The sequence below is a fragment of the Callithrix jacchus genome, chromosome 6, assembly GCF_049354715.1.
Source record: "Callithrix jacchus isolate 240 chromosome 6, calJac240_pri, whole genome shotgun sequence".
NCBI classification, from domain to species: domain Eukaryota; kingdom Metazoa; phylum Chordata; class Mammalia; order Primates; family Cebidae; genus Callithrix; species Callithrix jacchus.
Window position 1 is genome coordinate 68,226,151 of NC_133507.1, and position 6,000 is coordinate 68,232,150.

Below are 6,000 nucleotides of genomic sequence, written 5' to 3' on the forward strand. Positions count from 1 at the left end.
AAGCAAACTTCAAACCAGGAGAACATAAAAATCGTTACAAGTAACTATACCCTCACTTGGAATTCGGGTGCTGAGCATCCCTCTTCTTCTCTTTGAGGAAATAAAATAAAAACCACAGCCCCTTCCTCTAAGCTAATGACTCATAACACCAATGCTTTTCATTTTTTCACCCTAGTCTTAGACCCACCTTAGATCTGCTTCTGGGAGGGAGGAGAGCAGAGAGAATGGTAAGGTTTGTGCTGATGGGATGATTAGGAACAGCAGAGCCTGTTTACCTTTTTTTTTTTTTTTTTTTTTTTTTTTTTTTTTTTTTTTTTTGAGACGGTGTTTTGCTCTTGTTACCCCGGCTGGAGTGCAATGGCGCGATCTTGGCTCACCGCAACCTCCGCCTCCTGGGTTCAAGCAATTCTCCTGCCTCAGCCTCCCAAGTAGCTGGGACTACAGGCCCGAGCCACCACACCCAGCTAATTTTTGTGTTTTTAGTAGAGACGGGGTTTTACCTTGTTTGACCAGGATGGTCTCGATCTCTTGAAATAGTGATCCACCTGCCTCAGCCTCCCAAAGTGCTGGGATTACAGGCATGAGCCACCACGTCCGGCCTCCCTGTTTACGTCTTAATAAGCCCCAAAGAGGTGCAGAGTCTAGCCCCCCAACGCCCATTTACGCCTTAAAACACAAAAGGTTGCCAGTATCTTCAACCTTATCATTCAGGTCCTAGTCAATAGGAAATGTTCAACACTATCCTGATTACACCAAAAATTCTCTAAGAAATATCTGAACTACAACAAATTTCATGAAAGCAAACTGCTGCCTAAACTCAGAAAATGTTTTCTGAGGTTGAAAAACTACTCCTGAAGGATAGGAACAGAACATAGAATTAGAGCCTCTTTTCTGAAAGTTGAATGTGACCCCTTACTTATGCTCAGTAAAGGGAGAATCATTTTCAACAAGCTCAAGTGCCAAATATTCAGTTCTTAGGGCTCAGAATCCAGGTTCACACATACAACCTCTTCCCATTTTAATAATGGGAATCTGGTCCCCAAACTGTTGGAATCAGTTTCAGAATCCACTGCGTCAAAGATTCAGAACTACCTCCGTCACCATCCACTCCCACCCCCTCGTCTGCCTCATTGTGTACCCCAGTACCATTCTCTTTCTAACTTGCCCTCCTCAAAGATTCCTTGCTCATTCTTGGAAGCTTTCTTTAACTTCAAATCACAAGAATAACATTGGGATCTCTTATTCTAATCTCCTTTTTGAAATATTACCAACAGTCTTCTGGTACATAACAAAAATGATCCAAGTGCCACACAGTCTTCTTAAATAAAACAGTCTTCCCACCCCAAAACTCAGAAACAGCTATTAATAATTTTTAAAACAGAACTTTTTGGTTTTCTTTTGCATTATTTTATCTTACTAACCATAATAAAATATTTTTTCTAGTAAAAAAAATTATTTGTAAATCTCCCCAATTTTATAAGGAAGAAGCAATAAATCCCAAAGCCATATCTGTGAATTTGCCCCAATGGTAACAGTTTCATACAAATGAATAATTTTCCTTTTGAGAAAGTTGTCACAACAACCAGTTATACAAAATCACTGCATGGTATGCCCTATATTCCATATAGAACCACAGAATTGAATAAATTTCAAAACCTACCATTTTCCCTGCCCCCTTAGCCCATATTTTAATTAAATGAAAGACTAGAAAGCTGTACTTATTAAATGCTTGGAGCTCCTCAACTTCTGAAGCAACTATTAATTGCTTCAGAAAACCAAGTGTTGCTTAATAGTATGTATTTACATAAAACTATGGTGATTGGGTCAGCTTTTGTTTTCCAGGGTTGAGTAGAATAGAATTTAAGAAATGTGATGGTTTACAGAAAGAAAAATCCTAGAAATGTAGTATCAAATAAAGCGGGAAAAAGAAACAAAAATACATCTTTAGTAAGCCGTGAAGTCCTTTTTAGATAATATCCTGAACCTAATTCAGCTTCCCTGAGAACATTACCACAGACTAATAGTACACATCATTAGATACTAACTGTAACAGCACAGCCCCATTGAACATATGTGCTGTCTGCATGGGAGGTCTGAGGGCTAAAGCTAGAGCATGCAGCAAAAAACGTGTGAAAAGCAGTGTACTTCTGAAATACTTTACTGAATATCAACATCCATTAAAACTTTTTTTGTATTGAACACAATTCATAACCTTTCTCCATCTCTCCCCTGCCTCACTCTTTATTATCTGTATTTTAAACAGATAGCTAAACAGTTCTCGAGTAACACACTAAAATGAAGCTTAAATGCAATTCTTTAATACAATGTATTCTAAATAATTATAAGTAGTGAGGCTTCTCACAAGAACCTGGAAATTAGAAAGAGAAAAATGCCTCATAAGTGTAAAACTTTAAATGCCTATTGGACCAGAATAGAGAGCAAAGTCACCTTTAAAGATAAATGAAAGACTTGGCTGCTATTTGATTAATTATATTACCATGCTATATTAAATGTGTCAATCAAAGGGGGAATTGGTCAATCAAATGCAAATGGAAAAACAAGGCTTAGAAAGCAATATTTTGGCAATGCTCATCAAAGCACTATATACAGGAGAATCTGTTTGGGCCAAAACCAAACCCACTGAAAAAAAATTCTTGGATTCAATTAATCTAATTCCCCTTGTTCTAATTAATGCTTAACAAAGAACATTATGATGTTACTTTCCTTGTAGGTATGCCTACAAAGATAAGATGGATCAGCCACATAGATTTGATTATTACAGTTCTAATGATGGCTATATTTCTTATTATAAATTAATAACTTGATATTTGAATTAGGATTTGGCTTCCCAAGTAATGACTACAAGTATCATGAGCTAATCAGGATAACTACAGTTTTTCATCACTATTCCAGTTAAAGTTCTGAGTATAAATTAACAAATATACTTTATGAGCTTGGTTAGTATGAATCCACCCATAATAAATAAATTCAATTTAATGGGAAAAAATTCTGGAGAGTTGAGGGACTGCTCCCAAGGTAACAAATGCCAAGTTTGTAACAATTTTGAATGACAAGTTGCCATCATTCCCATGTTACAGAGATCAACTATACTATCATCCATATGGATGACTTACTTGAACATCTACAAGGTGTTTCATAACTTTTAGCGATTTTCAGATTTAAACCATAAAGACAGATGCTAGAAATTCAGACTTAGACACATTAAAATATATTTGAAACTTTGTCACCAACAATAAAGTTGTTTTTAAACAAACAAAAAAACTTCCTAAATTATAGCAATTATAGCTCATAAATGCCATCTCATATATTTAGAGTTCTGAAATATAGGTGAGACATTTCAAAAAGGCATTTATGCCATTACTTCTCCAGCCCTGCACATGGCAGATATCACAGCACTCTTCCCTCTAAACTTAGAGGCAGCCTTAGTACCATTCTTAATATAATCTTCTTAGCAGCAAGCAATTAAAGTTGGCATGAAATGAGTCCTATTTGCCTTCTCTGGTATAGGCTTGTTTGGAATTGATATTTCATACTGTTTTCCTATATCAAAATTGTTATTTTGAGTTAGTCATATTTGGCAAAATGTATTGTGATGAAATTTCAGCTAAAACATATTTTTTCTTTAAAAATATTTAAAACTTTTATGCTATTCACATTAGGCTTGAGCTTAAACATTAAAAAGATAAAATTGAGTTTTGATATTAAATTATTTGACTTTTCCAACTAAGACTCATCTTCTCACTTTTTTCAACCTTAGTAAGATTTGTTCAATAGTTTTGCACCCTATTCAATCCTCCACATCCTAAAAATGTTCACATCAATGGTGTAGTATGGCCACTTCAGAGATTAAATGCACATAGCCGGCTGGTATACCACATGTATAAAAACAGAAGATCATGATTAAAACTTAGCCAAGAGCTATAAAAAAGAATATTTCTGCTTTATTAATTGTATCTTCATTTCCCAGAGAAAATAAGTGATACTTTTAAAAAATTATTATTAGAGATGTGGTCTTGCTATACTGACCAGGCTGGTCTCAACCTCCTGGCCTCAAGTGATCTTCTCATCTCGGCCTTCCAAAGTGCTGGGATTATAGGCATGAGCTACCATGCCTGGCAGAAACTGAATAATACTTTAACAGCAATATTTAACCATGAGAAAAGTTTCACACTTAAAAACACCATTCTTTTGTCCACTTCTACTCAGTGACTAACAATAGGAATTGAGTTTAAGCTGCCTGATAAAGGAGTAAAATTAAATACCATAAGGGAATTTTCCTCATCTTCAAAATTGCAGATCAGAAGGAAAAATAAGGCTCTTAGCAAGTATGCCAAATTATTTTAATTAAGATGAAGCCTAAGAAGATGGGGAAGAAAGACCTGGTTTAAGCTAATAGGCTGTTCGGGTCTGGTGGGGCATAGAAGGAGCCTTGGGAAAGCTGGGGGAAAAAAAGGGTGAATACATTCTAATTAAAGTTGGAAATAAAACTCCACTACTATATAAATTGTATTGAAAATCCTAGCAACTCAATCAATTAAAAAATAAATTAAAAATTAGAAAGGAAGAATCAAACTATTTAGATTGACATGACAATATTCCTGGAAACCCCAAAAAATCAAAAATAAAATTACAAATAATTCAGTAAAGTAACAGGATAAGAAACTAACCCACAAATCAATAGCATTCATGTACAAACCATAAACAATTAGAAGATAATAAAGAACCCTAAACTAAAAAGAAATATGCAAATTTTTATATAAAATACTATAAAACTCTCATTAAATACATAAAAACAGATAAGAACAAAAATGTATGTAATGTTCTTAAGATTACCAAATCTCCCAAAGTTTAATTTACAATCTCATCAAGAACAAATAGCATCAAGTTCTTGAATCTTGGCACAGTACATTGATTCTAAAGTTTATATGCAAAAGTAAATAAGCAAGACTAGCCATAAAACCATAGAAAAAGAATAGAAATGAAAATGAGGGCTGCTAAACTTATCAGATCCTAATATGCCACAAAGTCTCTATACTACAATCTACTGACATATAAATAGACCAATGGAACAGATTATAAAATCTAGAAATAAACCCACATTTATACCAACATTTAGTATCTCAAAAAAAAAAAATGGCATCCCAAATGATTGGGAAAAAGAACTTTCAAGAAATGATGCTGGAGCAATTGAATAACCATTTGAAAGAAGACAAGATTGAATCGATATATCATGCCATACACAGAATAAACTCCAAAAGCATCACATGTCTAAATATAAAAATGGAAACTATGCAAGCCTGTAATCCCAGCACTTTGGGAGGCTGAGGGGGTGGATCATGAGGTCAAGATATCGGGACCATCCTGATCAACATGGTGAAACCCCGTCTCTACTAAAGATACAAAAAATTAGCTGGGCATGGTGGCGCGTGCCTGTAATCCCAGCTACTCAGGAGGCTGAGGCAGGAGAATTGCCTGAACCCAGGAAGCGGAGGTTGCGGTGAGCCGAGATCACGCCATTGCACTCCAGCCTGGGTAACAAGAGCAAAACTCCGTCTCAAAAAAAAAAAAAAAAATGGAAACTATGTAGGTACTCAAAGAAAATATGGCTTCTGAATACCTTTCAACTTGGGAGTGGGAAAGCCTTTCTAACTAAGACTTAAAATCCAGAAGGCATAAAAAAAATTGATGTTTGATTTTATAAATACAAAGTAAATTTGCATGACAAAAAATACATCGGTATTATGTGTGTATCCACATATATATACAAAGAGATTTGAAAACCTAAGAAGGAAATTACCAAAAATGTAACAGAATAATAGGAAAATAACAGATTACAAAAAAAGAAATGCTAGTGGCCCTTAAACAAATTAAAATATACTCTACCTATCTCATAAGAGAAATGCAAATTAAACTTTACTGAGATACATTTTTTTACTAATCAGATTGGCAAAAATACAAAAGTTAACACACTTCATTGTC